This window comes from Salmo salar, chromosome ssa06, assembly GCF_905237065.1.
Source record: "Salmo salar chromosome ssa06, Ssal_v3.1, whole genome shotgun sequence".
NCBI lineage: Eukaryota > Metazoa > Chordata > Actinopteri > Salmoniformes > Salmonidae > Salmo > Salmo salar.
The window spans coordinates 7,370,001-7,390,000 of NC_059447.1; the positions used below are offsets into that span (position 1 = coordinate 7,370,001).

At 45.8% G+C, this 20,000-nt stretch overlaps 1 pseudogene; it reads left to right on the forward strand.

The window, feature by feature from the left end:
* LOC106594842 (RNA binding protein fox-1 homolog 1-like) overlaps positions 1 to 20,000 on the forward strand; it is a 695,930-nt pseudogene that overhangs the window by 586,777 nt on the left and 89,153 nt on the right.

The window sequence follows — 20,000 nt, forward strand, 5'->3', positions numbered from 1 at the left end:
TAAAGAGATATTCTCTCTCTCTCTCTCTGTGTGTGTGTGTGTGTGTATGTGTGAGTGTGATTTCTCCAGCTCACTGCCACGTAAAGCATATTTCAGACCTCCAAATGTGGTTCTCATTAGATGCACACCAGAGCGTTTAGCTAAGTCTGACTATTCTCTCTCTCTCTTTCTCTCTCTCTCTCTCTCTCTCTCTCTCTCTCTCTCTCTCTGTCTCTGTCTCTGTCTCTGTCTCTGTCTCTCTCTCTCTCTCTCTCTCTCTCTATATATATATATATATATATATATATATATATATATACTGCTCCAAAAAATAAAGGGAACACTTAAACAACACATCCTAGATCTGAATGAAAGAAATAATCTTATTAAATACTTTTTTCTTTACATAGTTGAATGTGCTGACAACAAAATCACACAATAATAATCAATGGAAATCCAATTTATCAACCCATGGAGGTCTGGATTTGGAGTCACACTCAAAATTAAAGTGGAAAACCACACTACAGGCTGATCCAACTTTGATGTAATGTCCTTAAAACAAGTCAAAATGAGGCTCAGTAGTGTGTGTGGCCTCCACGTGCCTGTATGACCTCCCTACAACGCCTGGGCATGCTCCTGATGAGGTGGCGGATGGTCTCCTGATGGATCTCCTCCCAGACCTGGACTAAAGCATCCGCCAACTCCTGGACAGTCTGTGGTGCAACGTGGCGTTTGTGGATGGAGTGAGACATGATGTCCCAGATGTGCTCAATTGGATTTAGGTCTGGGGAATGGGCGGGCCAGTCCATAGCATCAATGCCTTCCTCTTGCAGGAACTGCTGACACACTCCAGCCACATGAGGTCTAGCATTGTCTTGCATTAGGAGGAACCCAGGGCCAACCGCACCAGCATATGGTCTCACAAGGTGTCTGAGGATCTCATCTCGGTACCTAATGGCAGTCAGGCTACCTCTGGCGAGCACATGGAGGGCTGTGCGGCCCCCCAAAGAAATGCCACCCCACACCATGACTGACCCACCGCCAAACCGGTCATGCTGGAGGATGTTGGAGGCAGCAGAACGTTCTCCACGGCGTCTCCAAACTCTGTCACGTCTGTCACGTGCTCAGTGTGAACCTGCTTTCATCTGTGAAGAGCACAGGGCGCCAGTGGCGAATTTGCCAATCTTGGTGTTCTCTGGCAAATGCCAAACGTCCTTCACGGTGTGGGGCTGTAAGCACAACCCCCACCTGTGGACGTCAGGCCCTCATACCACCCTCATGGAGTCTGTTTCTGACCGTTTGAGCAGACACATGCACATTTGTGGCCTGCTGGAGGTCATTTTGCAGGGCTCTGGCAGTGCTTCTCCTGCTCCTCCTTGCACAAAGGCGGAGGTAGCGGTCCTGCTGCTGGGTTGTTGCCCTCCTACGGCCTCCTCCACGTCTCCTGATGTACTGGCCTGTCTCCTGGTAGCGCCTCCATGCTCTGGACACTACGCTGACAGACACAGCAAACCTTCTTGCCACAGCTCGCATTGATGTGCCATCCTGGATGAGCTGCACTACCTGAGCCACTTGTGTGGGTTGTAGACTCCGTCTCATGCTACCACTAGAGTGAAAGCACCGCCAGCATTCAAAAGTCACCAAAACATCAGCCAGGAAGCATAGGAACTGAGAAGTGGTCTGTGGTCCCCACCTGCAGAACCAGTCCTTTATTGGGGGTGTCTTGCTAATTGCCTATAATTTCCACCTGTTGTCTATTCCATTTGCACAACAGCATGTGAAATTTATTGTCAATCAGTGTTGCTTTCTAAGTGGACAGTTTGATTTCCGAGAAGTGTGATTGACTTGGAGTTACATTGTGTTGTTTAAGTGTTCCCTTTATTTTTTTGAGCAGTGTATATATATATATCTGAACTGGGAGGGAACACTGCACATATGTGAAGGCCCGTGTGGGTCACTCCATATGTGAAGGCCCGTGTGGGTTCTATATCTCAGGCATGCATTGGCCAGACTTGCTGACCTAGTATATATATATACCCCTAAAGGAGTGACCCACACGGGCCTTCACATATGTGCAGTGTTCCCTCCCAGTTCACTGTCTGTAGACTACACGATTCTTCCCTCTCAGTTCCCTGTCTGTCTGTAGACTACACGATGCTTCACTCCCAGTTCACTGTCTGTCTGTAGACTACACGATGCTTCCCTCTCAGTTCACTGTCTGTCTGTAGACTACACGATGCTTCCCTCCCAGTTCACTTTCTGTAGACTACATGATGCTTCCCTCCCAGTTCACTGTTTGTAGACTACATGATGCTTCCCTCCCAGTTCACTGTCTGTAGACTACATGATGCTTCCCTCCCAGTTCACTGTCTGTCTGTAGACTACACGATGCTTCCCTCCCAGTTCACTGTCTGTAGACTACATGATGCTTCCCTCCCAGTTCACTGTTTGTAGACTACATGATGCTTCCCTCCCAGTTCACTGTCTGTAGACTACATGATGCTTCCCTCCCAGTTCACTGTCTGTAGACTACATGATGCTTCCCTCTCAGTTCACTGTCTGTCTGTAGACTACATGATGCTTCCCTCCCAGTTCACTGTCTGTAGACTACATGATGCTTCCCTCCCAGTTCACTGTCTGTAGACTACATGATGCTTCCCTCCCAGTTCACTGTCTGTAGACTACATGATGCTTTCCTCTCAGTTCACTGTCTGTCTGTAGACTACACGATGCTTCCCTCCCAGTTCACTGTCTGTCTGTAGACTACATGATGCTTCCCTCCCAGTTCACTGTCTGTCTGTAGACTACATGATGCTTCCCTCCCAGTTCACTGTCTGTAGACTACATGATGCTTCCCTCTCAGTTCACTGTCTGTCTGTAGACTACATGATGCTTCCCTCCCAGTTCACTGTCTGTCTGTAGACTACATGATGCTTCCCTCTCAGTTCACTGTCTGACTGTAGACTACACGATGCTTCCCTCCCAGTTCACTGTCTGTCTGTAGACTACACGATGCTTCCCTCTCAGTTCACTGTCTGTCTGTAGACTACACGATGCTTCCCTCCCAGTTCACTGTCTGTAGACTACATGATGCTTCCCTCCCAGTTCACTGTTTGTAGACTACATGATGCTTCCCTCCCAGTTCACTGTCTGTAGACTACATGATGCTTCCCTCCCAGTTCACTGTCTGTAGACTACATGATGCTTCCCTCTCAGTTCACTGTCTGTCTGTAGACTACATGATGCTTCCCTCCCAGTTCACTGTCTGTAGACTACATGATGCTTCCCTCCCAGTTCACTGTCTGTAGACTACATGATGCTTCCCTCCCAGTTCACTGTCTGTAGACTACATGATGCTTTCCTCTCAGTTCACTGTCTGTCTGTAGACTACACGATGCTTCCCTCCCAGTTCACTGTCTGTCTGTAGACTACATGATGCTTCCCTCCCAGTTCACTGTCTGTCTGTAGACTACATGATGCTTCCCTCCCAGTTCACTGTCTGTAGACTACATGATGCTTCCCTCTCAGTTCACTGTCTGTCTGTAGACTACATGATGCTTCCCTCCCAGTTCACTGTCTGTCTGTAGACTACATGATGCTTCCCTCTCAGTTCACTGTCTGACTGTAGACTACACGATGCTTCCCTGCCAGTTCACTGTCTGTAGACTACATGATGCTTCCCTCCCAGTTCACTGTCTGTAGACTACATGATGCTTCCCTCCCAGTTCACTGTCTGTCTGTAGACTACATGATGCTTCCCTCCCAGTTCACTGTCTGTAGACTACATGATGCTTCCCTCCCAGTTCACTGTCTGTAGAATACATGATGCTTCCCTCTCAGGTCACTGTCTGTCTGTAGACTACATGATGCTTCCCTCCCAGTTCACTGTCTGTAGACTACGTGATGCTTCCCTCCCAGTTCACTGTCTGTCTGTAGACTACACGATGCTTCCCTCCCAGTTCACTGTCTGTAGACTACACGGTGCTTCCCTCCCAGTTCACTGTCTGTAGACTACATGATGCTTCCCTCCCAGTTCACTGTCTGTCTGTAGACTACACGATGCTTCCCTCCCAGTTCACTGTCTGTCTGTAGACTACATGATGCTTCCCTCCCAGTTCACTGTCTGTCTGTAGACTACATGATGCTTCCCTCTCAGTTCACTGTCTGTCTGTAGACTACATGATGCTTCCCTCCCAGTTCACTGTCTGTCTGTAGACTACATGATGCTTCCCTCCCAGTTCACTGTCTGTAGACTACATGATGCTTCCCTCCGAGTTCACTGTCTGTCTGTAGACTACATGATGCTTCCCTCCCAGTTCACTGTCTGTAGACTACATGATGCTTCCCTCCCAGTTCACTGTCTGTAGACTACATGATGCTTCCCTCCCAGTTCACTGTCTGTCTGTAGACTACATGTAGCTTCCCTCCCAGTTCACTGTCTGTAGACTACATGATGCTTCCCTCCCAGTTCACTGTCTGTCTGTATACTGCATGATGCTTCCCTCCCAGTTCACTGTTTCAAATGTCCGAAATGAAAGTCAATTTTTTTGTGATCAGTCTGACATGATGAGTGTAACACTGGCAATCAGATGAGAAGGACTGATACATGATGAGTTACACTGGTAATCAGATGAGAGGGACTGATACATGATGAGTGTAACACTGGTAATCAGATGACAGGGACTGATACATGATGAGTGTAACACTGGTAATCAGATGACAGGGACTGATACATGATGAGTGTAACACTGGTAATCAGATGACAGGGACTGATACATGATGAGTGTAACACTGGTAATCAGATGAGAAGGACTGATACATGATGAGTGTAGCTGTCTAGAGCAATGTTACAATGAGTATTCACATAGCTGTCTAGAGCAATGTTACAATGAGTATTCTCATAGCTGGCTAGAGCAATGTTACAATGAGTATTCTCATAGCTGGCTAGAGCAATGTTACAATGAGTATTCTCATAGCTGTCTAGAGCAATGTTACCATCAAGTATTCTCATAGCTGTCTAGAGCAATGTTACCATCAAGTATTCTCATAGCTGTCTAGAGCACTGTGAAATAATGCAGTGGTCTTTGCAGCGCATTCCTATTCCGAGCATCACAAGTTTGTGCCCATTGCTGGAAGGCATATATCGACGTTCTCAAGACCGTTTCAAATGTCCGAAATGAAAGTCTATTTTTTTGTGATCAGTCTGACATGATGAGTGTAACACTGGCAATCAGATGAGAAGGACTGATACATGATGAGTGTAACACTGGTAATCAGATGAGAGGGACTGATACATGATGAGTGTAACACTGGTAATCAGATGAGAGGGATTGATACATGATGAGTGTAACACTGGTAATCAGTTGACAGGGACTGATACATGATGAGAAACACTGGTAATCAGATGACAGGGACTGATACATGATGAGTAACACTGGTAATCAGATGAGAAGGACTGATACATGATGAGTGTAACACTGGTAATCAGATGAGAAGGACTGATACATGATGAGTGTAACACTGGTAATCAGATGAGAGGGACTGATACATGATGAGTAACACTGGTAATCAGATGACAGGGACTGATACATGATGAGTAACACTGGTAATCAGATGACAGGGACTGATACATGATGAGTAACACTGGTAATCAGATGAGAAGGACTGATACATGATGAGTGTAACACTGGTAATCAGATGAGAGGGACTGATACATGATGAGTGTAACACTGGTAATCAGATGAGAGGGACTGATACATGATGAGTGTAACACTGGTAATCAGATGACAGGGACTGATACATGATGAGTAACACTGGTAATCAGATGACAGGGACTGATACATGATGAGTAACACTGGTAATCAGATGAGAGGGACTGATACATGATGAGTGTAACACTGGTAATCAGATGAGAAGGACTGATACATGATGAGTGTAACACTGGTAATCAGATGAGAGGGACTGGTACATGATGAGTGTAACACTGGTAATCAGATGAGAGGGACTGATACATGATGAGTGTAACACTGGTAATGAGATGAGAGGGACTGATACATGATGAGTGTAACACTGGTAATCAGATGACAGGGACTGATACATGATGAGTGTAACACTGGTAATCAGATGACAGGGACTGATACATGATGAGTGTAACACTGGTAATCAGTTGACAGGGACTGATACATGATGAGAAACACTGGTAATCAGATGACAGGGACTGATACATGATGAGTAACACTGGTAATCAGATGAGAGGGACTGATACATGATGAGTGTAACACTGGTAATCAGATGAGAAGGACTGATACATGATGAGTGTAACACTGGTAATCAGATGAGAGGGACTGATACACGATGAGTGTAACACTGGTAATCAGATGAGAGGGACTGATACATGATGAGTGTAACACTGGTAATGAGATGAGAGGGACTGATACATGATGAGTGTAACACTGGTAATCAGATGACAGGGACTGATACATGATGAGTAACACTGGTAATCAGATGAGAGGGACTGATACATGATGAGTGTAACACTGGTAATCAGATGACAGGGACTGATACATGATGAGTAACACTGGTAATCAGATGACAGGGACTGATACATGATGAGTGTAACACTGGTAATCAGATGAGAAGGACTGATACACGATGAGTGTAACACTGGTAATCAGATGACAGGGACTGATACATGATGAGTGTAACACTGGTAATCAGATGACAGGGACTGATACATGATGAGTAACACTGGTAATCAGATGAGAAGGACTGATACATGATGAGTAACAATGGTAATCAGATGACAGGGACTGATACGTGATGAGTGTAACACTGGTAATCAGATGAGAGGGACTGATACATGATGAGTGTAACACTGGTAATCAGATGAGAAGGACTGAGAGGGACTGATACATGATGAGTAACACTGGTAATCAGATGAGAGGGACTGATACGTGATGAGTAACACTGGTAATCAGATGACAAGGACTGATACATGATGAGTGTTACACTGGTAATCAGATGACAGGGACTGATACATGATGAGTGTTACACTGGTAATCAGATGACAGGGACTGATACATGATGAGTGTAACACTGGTAATCAGATGACAGGGACTGATACATAATGAGTGTAACACTGGTAATCAGATGAGAGGGACTGATACGTGATGAGTCTAAGTGTGATCAGTGTGCTATATTAAATGTGTTGTGTTGATGCGTGTGTGTGTGTGTGTGTGTGTGTGTGTGTGTGTGTGTGTGTGTGTGTGTGTGTGTGTGTGTGTGTGATAGAGATAATGAGAACAGTGTGAAATGTGTAACATCTCCTGTAAAGAGCAGAAGTGGGTTTTAACAAGGACACATTTTACAGAGTAGTACCCACACACACATGTGAATGTGTTAGCATTGTGCTAATGCTTCTTCGTATTTTATTTCAGGACTTTTCTTGAGGTGGCTACTGTAGTACTCAGAGAGGCTTCTTCTTGGGAGTGTGTGTGTGTGTGTGTGTGTGTGTGTGTGTGTGTGTGTGTGTGTGTGTGTGTGTGTGTGTGTGTGTGTGTGTGTGTGTGTGTGTGTGTGTGTGTGTGTGTGTGTGTGTGTGTGGTGGTAATGAATGGATGGAGTGTGTCTGAGCGTCCATAGTAGTTATTGGTTTATCATGCTGCCACTCACTATGGGACTGGTTGACTGACTGGCTGACTGGTTGGCTAGTTGGCCGGTTGGCTGACTGGCTTATTGATTGACTGTATTGCTGCCTGACTGACTTACTGGTTAGCTGGCTGGTTTGGCTGGTAAATTAGTTATTGACTGTCTGACTTGCTGGTTGGTTGACTGGCTGGCTGGTTGACTTACTGACCTGACTGGCTGGTTGGCTGGCTGGTTGACTTACTGACCTGACTGGATGGTTGGTTGACTGGCTGGCTGGCCTACTGACTGACTGGCTGACTGAATGGATGACTGGACATTTTTTGGTATTAATTGTTCAATCTGGTGTGGTACTAACTCTCTCACCTTCTCTCCCTCCTCTCCCCCTGCAGGGTAACCAGGAAGCCCCACCCCCTCCAGACTCCATGACTCAGCCGTACCCCTCCGCCCAATTTGCCCCCCCTCAGAACGGCCTGTCCGCTGAGTTCACCGCCTCACACCCTCACCCACACCCTACGCCCCCCTGACTACACAGGACAGCCCCCCGTCAGCGAACACCCCCTCAACATGTACCCCACTTCACAGAACCACAATGAACATAGTGGACAGGACACCAGCATACAGACCGTCTCAGCCACAGCCACAGTAAGACATCTCTACTTTATTACAACATCTTGAATATACAGTGAGGGAAAAAGTATTTGATCCCCTGCTGGTTTTGTATGTTTGCCCACTGACAAAGAAATGATCAGCATTTTAATGAGGGAAATAAGTATTTGACCCCTCTGCAAAACATGACTTATACTTGGTGGAAAAACCCTTGTTGGCAATCACAGAGGTCAGACGTTTCTTGTAGTTGGCCACAAGGTTTGCACACATCTCAGGAGGGATTTTGTCCCACTCCTCTTTGCAGATCTTCTCCAAGTCATTAAGGTTTCGAGGCTGACGTTTGGCAACTCGAACCTTCAGCTCCCTCCACAGATTTTCTATGGGATTAAGGTCTGGAGACTGGCTAGGCCACTCCAGGACCTTATGTGCTTCTTCTTGAGCCACTCCTTTGTTGCCTTGGCCGTGTGTTTTGGGTCATTGTCATGCTGGAATACCCATCCACGACCCATTTTCAATGCCCTGGCTGAGGGAAGGAGGTTCTCACCCAAGATTTGACGTACATGGCCCCGTCCATCGTCCCTTTGATGCGGTGAAGTTGTCCTGTCCCCTTAACAGAAAAACACCACCAAAGCATAATGTTTCCACCTCCATGTTTGACGGTGGGGATGGTGTTCTTGGGGTCATAGGCAGCATTCCTCCTCCTCCAAACACGGCTAGTTGAGTTGATGCCAAAGAGCTCCATTTTGGTCTCATCTGACCACAACACTTTCACCCAGTTGTCCTCTGAATCATTCCAATGTTCATAGGCAAATTTCAGACGGGCATGTATATGTGCTTTCTTGAGCAGGGGGACCTTGCGGGTGCTGCAGGATTTCAGTCCTTCACGGCGTAGTGTGTTACCAATTGTTTTCTTCGTGACTACGGTGCCAGCTGCCTTGAGATCATTGACAAGGTCCTCCCGTGTAGTTCTGGGCTGATTCCTCACCGCTCTCATGATCATTGCAACTCCATGAGGTGAGATCTTTCATGGAGCCCCAGGCCGAGGGAGATTGACAGTTCTTTTGTGTTTCTTCCATTTGCGAATAATCACAACAACTGTTGTCACCTTCTCACCAAGCTGCTTGGCGATGGTCTTGTAGCCCATTCCAGCGTTGTGTAGGTCTACAATCTTGTCCCTGACATCCTTGGATAGCTCTTTGTTCTTGGCCATGGTGGAGAGTTTAGAATCTGATTGATTGATTGCTTCTGTGGACAGGTGTCTTTTATACAGGTAACAAACTGAGATTAGGAGCACTCCCTTTAAGAGTGTGCTCCTAATCTCAGCTCGTTACCTGTATAAAAGACACCTGGGAGCCAGAAATCTTTCTGATTGAGAGGGGGTCAAATACTTATTTCCCTCATTAAAATGCAAATCAATTTCTAACATTTTTGACATGCGTTTTTTCTGGATTATTTTGTGGTTATTCTGTCTCTCACTGTTCAAATAAACCTACCATTAAAATGATAGACTGATCATGTCTTTGTCAGTGGGCAAACAAACAAAATCAGCAGGGGATCAAATACTTTTTTCCCTCACTGTATACTGTTACTGGTATAGTGTATATTACTGTTATATATTACTGTTATATATTACACTTTTATACAACAGGTGGGTCTAATCCTGAATGCTGATTGGTTACCACCGGCTAAATCTATAACGTTAAAATGCCCATTTACTCTGTTCCATCTGACTGCGCAATCCACTGTCTCGTCAGCCCAGCCAGGCAATGTATAAACTTGATCTCCACTGTAAAAAGCATCTAGACATTATCTCACATTTCTTTAAGACTAACATTTAATTTTCAACAGCGGAGATTTATATCAACCTTGCTGTCTGTCTCTCTGACATTTACAACATTGTTGCAATATTCAAATTGGATCTCCAGCTGTCCCATAGTAATGAATGTGTCGGGAGTCAGGACGAGACGTGCAGGCAGGCAGCGTTTCTCAGCCAGTCGAAATCATGAATCAGCTGGCATCATTTTTATGGATATACCGCATACAAAGAAATGTAAATTGAAAAAGGGTAAAACTAAATGAAGTACAGCTGGTTTGCAGTCTTTCCAGCTTCAGTTTGAAGTGATTGTGTTAGCTGTCTTGTTGGATAGCTCCTCTGAACAACAGTGTCCTGACGAATGAGCACATTTTCTTTCGTCATTGTTATGGATGTATCCATATGAATGTCACTAGAAAACAGCCTAAACAAATGCAAATGCAGCTGCTTTGCTGTAGGACATTCAGAGACTTGTCCCGAAGCCACTCCTGCGTTGTCTTGGCTGTGTGATTAGGGTTGTTGTCCTGTTGGAAGGTGAACCTTCACCCCAGTCTGAGGTCCTGAGCACTCTGGAGCAGGTTTTCATCAAGGATCTCTCTGTACTTTGCTTTGTTCATCTTTCCCTCAATCCTGACTAGTCTCCCAGTCCCTGCCGCTGAAAAACATCCCCACAGCATAATGCTGCCACCACCATGCTTCACAGTAGGGATGGTGCCAGGTTTCCTTCAGACATGACACTTGGCATTCAGGCCAAAGAGTTCAATACTGGTATCATCAGACCAGAGGACTGAGAGTCTTTAGGTGCCTTTTGGCAAACACCAAGCGGGCTGTGATGTGCCTTTTACTGAGGAGTGACTTCTGTCTGGCCACTCTACCATAAAGGCCTGATTGGTGGAGGGCTGCAGAGATGGTTGTCCTTCTGGGAGGTTATCCCATCTCCACAGAGGAACTCTGGTCCTCTATCAGAGTGACCATTGGGTTCTTGGTCACCTCCCTGAACAAGGCCCTTCTCTCCCGATTGCTTAGTTTGTCCGGGAGGCCAGCTCTTGGAAGAGTCTTGGTGGTTCCACACTTCTTCACTTTAAGAATGATGGAGGCCACTGTGTTCTTGGATTCTTTCAATGCTGCAGAAATTTTTTGTACCCTTCCCCAGATCTGTGCCCCGACACAATCCTGCCTCAGAGCTCTACGGACATGCCTGGTCTTGGTTTTTGCTCTGACATGCACTGTCAATTGTTGGACCTTATATAGAAGGTGTGCGCCTTTCCAAATCATGTCCATCAATAGAATGTACCACAGGTGGAGTCCAGTCAAGTTGTAGAAACATCTCAAGGATGAGCAATGTAGTAGTACATTGATCTAAGTGGTGCATTGATCCACCGTCATCCGGGTTTGGCCGGTGTAGGCCGTCATTGTAAATTAGATTTTGTGATAAACTGACTGTTTTCGCTTTCTCATTATGGGGTATTGTGTGTAGATTGACAAGTCATTTTTATTCATTTAATCCATATTAGAATAAGGCTGTAACGTCCAAAAATGTGGAAAAAGTCAAGGGGTCTGTATACTTTCCGAATGCACTGTATTACTGTTATATATTGCCGTTGTATATTACTGTTATATAATACTTGTATATACACCAGACCGTCTTGGCCATAGCCATTTTCACTGGCTAACGTTGAAGTTCAGCTAGCCACGGTTAGCTGTCCTCAGCTATCCATTAGCTCGAAAAGCTATCGCCAGTTTTTGTACAGCGCGACTCAGACCAGAGCATACCGGACCTATTCTCTCTCCTTTCCCCGATTTCTACCGCAGGCTCTGGACATTTACACCTGGATCTTGCAGCTAACTAGCTGCTACCTGAGTGACTATTGGCAACGTCGGTCACGGAAATAACACACATTATTACGGAGCTAGCCAGCTAGCCAGCTGAAGAGTTCCGTCAGCCACTCCTGGGCTATTCCTGAGCTAGCCAGCTGAAGTGTCTCCTGGGCTACAACTCACCTATCCTGACCCGTTTTACTGCCGATCCGAGCCCCATCGGGTCTTCACGACTGGACCACCGACGTTATCTGCCCGAGGGAGTTATCCAACTGGCCCCTCCGTCGCGACGTAACCTGATCGCCCATCTGCGGCCCGCTAATCGTTAGCTGTCTTTTCGGCTGCGATCTGAATAGGTCTATCGGACACTTTTCTTGGGCCACTATAACTAACTATTTTGCCAACTTGGACAGGTCCCCCCTTCCACACGGAACCCCACTAACCCACAGACGGAAACGCACGAGCTGGCTAAAAACAGACCTCCCTCCCATCTTCCACCAGCTTGCTACCTATGGCCCGGCTAGCTGTCTGAATCTCACTGGACCCTTTGATCACTCGGCTAAGCATGCCTCTCCTTAATGTCAATATGCCTTCTCCATTGCTGTTCTGGTTAGTGTTTATTGGCTTATTTCACTGTAGAGCCTCTAGCCCTGCTCATTATACCTTATCCAACCTCTCAGTTCCTCCACCCACACATGCTATGACATCTTCTGGTTTCAATGATGTTTCTAGAGACAATATCTCTCTCACTATCACTAAATGCCTAGGTTTACCTCCTCTGTACTCACATCCCACCATACCTTTGTCTGTACATTATACCTTGAAGCTATTTTATCGCCCCCAGAAACCTGCTCCTTTTTCTCTCTACTCTGGACGTCACAGACGACCAATTCTTATAGCTTTTAGCCGTACCCTCATACTTATTCTTCTCTGCTCCTCTGGGGATGTAGAGGTGAATCCAGGCCCTGCAGTGCCTGGCTCCACTCCTACTCCCCAGGCGCTCTCTTTTGATGACTTCTGTAACCGTAATAACCTTGGTTTCATGCATGTTAACATTAGAAGCCTCCTCCCTAAGTTTGTTTTATTCACTGCTTTAGCACACTCCGCCAACCCGGATGTCCTAGCTGTGTCTGAATCTTGGCTTAGGAAGTCCACCAAAAACTCTGAAATCTTCATCCCTAACTACAACGTTTTCAGACAAGATAGAACGACCAAAGGGGGCGGTGTTGCAATCTACTGCAGAGATAGCCTGCAGAGTTCTGTCCTGCTATCCAGGTCTGTACCCAAACAATTTGAACTTCTAATTTTAAAAATCCACCTCTCCAAAAACAAGTCTCTCACCGTTGCCGCCTGCTATAGACCCCCCTCGGCCCCTAGTTGTGCTCTGGACACCATATGTGAACTGATTGCCCCCATCTATCTTCAGAGCTCGTGCTACTAGGTGACCTAAACTGGGACATGCTTAACACCCCAGCCATCCTACAATCCAAGCTTGATGCCCTCAATCTCACACAAATTATTAATGAACCCACCAGGTACAACCCCAAAGCCGCAAACACTGGCACCCTCATAGATATCATCCTAACCAACGTGCCCTCTAAATACACCTCTGCTGTTTTCAACCAAGATCTCAGCGATCACTGCCTCATTGCCTGCACCCGTAATGGGTCAGCGGTCAAACGACCTCCACTCATCACTGTCAAACGCTCCCTGAAACATTTCAACGAGCAAGCCTTTCTAATCGACCTGGCCCTGGTATCCTGGAAGGATATTGACCTCATCCCGTCAGTAGAGGATGCCTGGTTATTTTTTAAAAATGCCTTCCTCACCATCTTAAATAAGCATGCCCCTTTCAAGAAATTTAGAACCAGGAACAGATATAGCCCTTGGTTCTCCCCAGACCTGACTGCCCTTAACCAACACAAAAATATCCTGTGGCGTTCTGCATTAGCATCGAACTGCCCCCGCGATATGCAACTTTTTAGGGAAGTTAGAAACCAATACACACAGGCAGTTAGAAACGCCAAGGCTAGCTTTTTCAAACAGAAATTCGCCCCGTGCAACTCCAACTCTAAAAAGTTCTGGGACATTGTAAAGTCCATGGAGAATAAGAACACCTCCTCCCAACTGCCCACTGCACTGAGGATAGGAAACTCTGTCACCACCCGATAAGCCCACTATAATTGAGAATTTCAATAAGCATTTTTCTACGGCTGGCCATGCTTTCCACCTAACTACCCCTACTGCATTCAACAGCACTGCACCCCCACAGCAACTCGCCCAAGCCTCCCCCATTTCTCCTTCTCCCAAATCCATTCAGCTGATGTTCTGAAAGAGCTGCAAAATCTGGACCCCTACAAATCAGCTGGGCTTGACAATCTGGACCCTTTCTTTCTAAAATTATCTGCCGAAATTATTGCAACCCCTATTACTAGCCTGTTCAACCTCTCTTTCGTGTCGTCTGAGATTCCCATAGATTGGAAAGCAGCTGCTGTCATCCCCCTCTTCAAAGGAGGTGACACTCTTGACCCAAATTGCTACAGACCTATATCCATCCTACCCTGCCTTTCTAAGGTCTTCGAAAGCCAAGTCAACAAACAGATTACCGACCATTTCGAATCCCACCGCACCCTCTCCGCTATGCAATCTGGTTTCAGAGCTGGTCATGGGTGCACCTCAGCCACGCTCAAGGTCCTAAACGACATCGTAACCGCCATCGATAAGAAACATTACTGTGCTGCCGTATTCATTGACCTGGCCAAAGCTTTTGACTCTGTTAATCACCACATCCTCATCGGCAGACTCAGTAGCCTTGGTTTCTCAAACGATTGCGTCGCCTGGTTCACCAACTACTTCTCTGACAGAGTTCAGTGTGTCAAATCGGAGGGCCTACTGTCTGGACCTCTGGCAGTCTCTATGGGGGTACCACAGGGTTCAATTCTTGGGCCAACTCTTTTCTCTGTATACATAAATGATGTCGCTCTTGCTGCTGGTGAATCTCTGATCCACCTCTACGCAGACGACACCATTCTGTACACTTCTGGCCCTTCTTTGGACACTGTGTTAACAACCCTCCAGACGAGCTTCAATGCCATTCAACTCTCCTTCCGTGGTCTCCAACTGCTCCTAAACACAAATAAAACTAAATGCATGCTCTTCAACCGATCGCTGCCTGCACCTGCCCGCCTGTCCAGCATCACTTCTCTGGACGGTTCTAACTTAGAATTTGTGGACAACTACAAATACCTAGGTGTCTGGTTAGACTGTAAACTCTCCTTCCAGACTCACATCAATCATCTCCAATCCAAAGTGAAATCTCGAATTGGCTTCCTATTTCGCAACAAAGCATCCTTCACTCATGCTGCCAAACATACCCTCGTAAAACTGACCATCCTACCAATCCTCGACTTCGGCGATGTCTTTTACAAAATAGCTTCCAATACCCTACTCAACAAGCTGGATGCAGTCTATCACAGTGCCATCCGTTTTGTCACCAAAGCCCCATATACTACCCACCACTGCGACCTGTACGCTCTCGTTGGCTGGCCTTCGCTTCATAATCGTCGCCAAACACATTGGCTCCAGGTCATCTACAAGACTCTGCTAGGTAAAGTCCCCCCTTATCTCCGCTCACTGGTCACCATAGCAGCACCCACCTGTAGCACGCGCTCCAGCAGGTATATCTCTCTGGTCACCCCTAAAGCCAACTCCTCCTTTGGTCGTCTCTCCTTCCAGTTCTCTGCTGCCAATGACTGGAACGAACTACAAAAATCTCTGAAACTGGAAACACTTATCTCCCCTCACTAGCTTTAAGCACCAGCTGTCAGAGCAGCTCACAGATCACTGCACCTGTACATAGCCCATCTATAATTTAGCCCAAACTACTACCTCTTCCCCTACTGTATTTATTTATTTTATTTATTTTGCTCCTTTGCACCATATTATTTATATTTTATCTTTGAACTTTCTTCAAACTACAAATCTACCATTCCAGTATTTTTCTTGCTATACTTTATTTACTTTGCCACCATGGCATTTTTTTGCCTTTACCTCCCTTATCTCACATCATTTGCTCACATTGTATATAGTCTTATTTTTTTATTATTTTTTTTTATTCTACTGCATCATTGATTGTATGTTGTTTTACTCCATGTGTAACTCTGTGTTTTTGTATGTTGTCGAACTGCTTTGCTTTATCTTGGCCAGGTCGCAATTGTAAATGAGAACTTGTTCTCAACTTGCCTACCTGGTTAAATAAAGGTGAAATAAATAAAATAAATAAAATAGTAAGGTGTGTGTGTGTGTGTGTGTGTGTGTGTGTGTGTGTGTGTGTGTGTGTGTGTGTGTGTGTGTGTGTGTGTGTGTGTGTGTGTGTGTGTGTGTGTGTGTGTGTGTGTGTATGTGTGTGACATATGTCTGTGTGTATGTGTACACTACAGAGTGTACACTACAGCATTCACAAGGCTGCAGAATTGGACCTAGTGTACACTATACCCTCACACGGCTGCAGAATTGGACCTAGTGTACACTATTCCCTTCACAAGGCTGCAGAATTGGACCTAGTGTACACTATTCCCTTCACAAGGCTGCAGAATTGTACCTAGTGTACACTATTCCCTTCACAAGGCTGCAGAATTGGACCTAGTGTACACTATTCCCTTCACAAGGCTGCAGAATTGGACCTAGTGTACACTATACCCTTCACAAGGCTGCAGAATTGGACCTAGTGTACACTATTCCCTTCACAAGGCTGCAGAATTGGACCTAGTGTACACTATTCCCTTCACAAGGCTGCAGAATTGGACCTAGTGTACACTATACCCTTCACAAGGCTGCAGAATTGGACCTAGTGTACACTATTCCCTTCACAAGGCTTCAGAATTGGACCTAGTGTACACTATTCCCTTCACAAGGCTTCAGAATTGGACCTAGTGTACACTATACCCTTCACAAGGCTTCAGAATTGGACCTAGTGTACACTATACCCTTCACAAGGCTGCAGAATTGGACCTAGTGTACACTATACCCTTCACAAGGCTGCAGAATTGGACCTAGTGTACACTATACCCTTCACAAGGCTTCAGAATTGGACCTAGTGTACACTATACCCTTCACACGGCTGCAGAATTGGACCTAGTGTACACTATACCCTTCACACGGCTGCAGAGGTGGACCTAGTGTACACTATACCCTTCACAAGGCTTCAGAATTGGACCTAGTGTACACTATACCCTTCACACGGCTGCAGAATTGGACCTAGTGTACACTATACCCTTCACACGGCTGCAGAATTGGACCTAGTGTACACTATACCCTTCACAAGGCTTCAGAATTGGACCTAGTGTACACTATACCCTTCACACGGCTGCAGAATTGGACCTAGTGTACACTATTCCCTTCACAAGGCTTCAGAATTGGACCTAGTGTACACTATACCCTTCACAAGGCTTCAGAATTGGACCTAGTGTACACTATACCCTTCACACGGCTGCAGAATTGGACCTAGTGTACACTATACCCTTCACAAGGCTGCAGAATTAGACCTAGTGTACACTATACCCTTCACAAGGCTTCAGAATTGGACCTAGTGTACACTATACCCTTCACAAGGCTGCAGAATTAGACCTAGTGTACACTATTCTCCTCAAAGCATCAGGTCCTCCAAGGCCTTTACGCGGCAGGTCTCAGGCTGTGTTCTGATTCGTTGTTTTATTAATAGAATTCATCTGATTTTTAAAGCTGTTTATACGACTGCTTCCGTCTAGACACAAACATCCTGTGGTAGTCATTTGTTTGCTTGATTTATCGTCCCTCTCTTTATCATAAATATGTATATTGCCATTCACCCAGAGTGCAATACAATCCAGTATTAGTTTGCATGGTAATGAGAAATATTTTCTCCCCCAAGCACTGTGAAAAATGCTTAGTTTTTATTTTCTTGCTTGTCTTTTTAAAGTTGTTTAATGCATGTGATATTAGCCTTTAGCTTGGAAGGAGAGAACTAGTAGAAGAGAAGTGATGAAGGAGAGAGGGGAGACAGAGAGAGAGGAGGGGAGAGAGATGGAAAGAGGGGAGAGGAAGAGAGAAGGAGAGAGCGCAGAGAGAAAGAGACGGAGAGAGGGGAGAAGGAGAGAGACGGAGTCAGAGGAGGGGAGAGAGACGGAGAGAGGGGAGAGGAAGAGAGAAGGAGAGAGCGCAGAGGGAGAGAGATGGAGGAGAAGGTGAGATGAGAGAGATGGAGTCAGAGGATTTGAGAGAGACAGGGAGAGGAAGAGAGAAGGAGAGAGCGCAGAGGGAGAGTGACGGAGAGAGGGGAGAGGAAGAGAGGGGAGAAGGAGAGAGCGCAGAGGGAGAGTGACGGAGAGAGGGGAGAGGAAGAGAGGGGAGAAGGAGAGAGCGCAGAGGGAGAGTGACGGAGAGAGGGGAGAGGAAGAGAGGGGAGAAGGAGAGATGGAGTAGCATCACAACTCCAGTAGAGGAAAGACACAGAGCAGGAAAATGAGTTGTACATCTGGAAAACCTCTCCCTCTCTTTTTCTCCCTCATACACTCATTACCCCACCCCCGCGTCTGTCTGTCTTTTTATTTCTCTCTTTCCTCTCTCTCTCCTCTTTCTCTCTGTCTTACACTCTCGCTCTCACTTAACCTGTTGTCTATCTCTAACCCACTCACCCCCCTCTCTCTTTCTCTCGCTCGCTCTATAGTCTGAGTCTATATGTTGAGGCACGAGGCCAGAGAGAGATTACCTCATCTGGCTGGCCTGTTTATAGAGTGATGTCATCCCCCACTCCACTGTCTGCTCTCTGTTAAAGTAGAGAGAGAGAGAGACGGAGAGAGAGAGAGAGAGAGAGAGAGAGAGAGAGAGAGGGAGAGGGAGAGGGAGAGAGAGAGAGAGATTACCTCATCTGGCTGGCCTGTTTATAGAGTGACGTCATCCCCCACTCCACTGTCTGCTCTCTGTTAAAGTAGAGAGAGAGAGAGAAAGAGAGACTGAGACAGAGTGAGAGAGAGACAAAGTGAGAGAGAGAAAGAGAGACAAAGTGAGAGAGAGAAAGAGAGACTGAGACAGAGTGAGAGAGAGACAAAGTGAGAGAGAAAGAGAGAGAGAGAGAGAGAGAGAGAGAGAGAGACAGAGAGAGACAAAGTGAGAGAGAGAAAGAGAGACAGAGAGAGACAAAGTGAGAGAGAGAAAGAGAGACTGAGACAGAGACAGAGAGAGAGAGACAGTGCCATCACAGCAGCAAGATGTGTGACCTGTTGCCACAAGAAAAGGGCAACCAGTGAAGAACAAACACCATTGTAAATACAACCCATATTTATGTTTATTTATTTTCCCTTTTGTACTTTAACCATTTGTATATCGTTACAACACTGTATATATACATAATATGACATTTGTAATGTCTTTATTCTTTTGGAACTTCTGTGAGTGTAATGTTTACTGTTCATTTTTGTTTATTTCACTTTTGTATATTATCTTCTTCACTTGCTTTGGCAATGTTAATGTATGTTTCCCATGCCGATAAAGCCCCTTGAATTTAATTGAATTGAGAGAGAGAGAGAGAGAGAGACAAACACCTACCTGGAGGTGACAGCATCCCTCCCCCATATTCCCCCCAAAGCACAACTACGACAACATAACCAACTGAAACGAGTCACAACTCCTGCAACTCTGTGGCACGCTGGGTAGGTACATAGTCAATGGTACAGTAGGCTTCAAGGGGACTCCTATGGTAGGTACACCTATAGCTATCTCTTGGCAGTAGTACTGTAGACTACTTTATCACTGACCTCAACCCAGAGTCTCTCAGAGCGTTCACAGTCAGCCCACTGACACCCCAATCAGATCACAGCAAAATCACAGTCATAATCACAGTCAAAATCACAGTCGTCCGGGTTTGGCCAGTATAGGCCGTCATTGTAAATAAGAATTTGTTCTTAACTGACTTGTCTAGTTAAATAAAGGTTACATAAATAAATAAAAATACTCAATCATGAGGCATCAAAGCCAAAGGAACTGAGTAATATTAAGAAATGCTATAGATGGAAGGAAAGTAGTGTAGAAACCTACCAAAAAACAATTAGGGAACAACAAAGTCAATCCTTTTTGGACAACTTCCTGGACGTCAAAGCCTAAA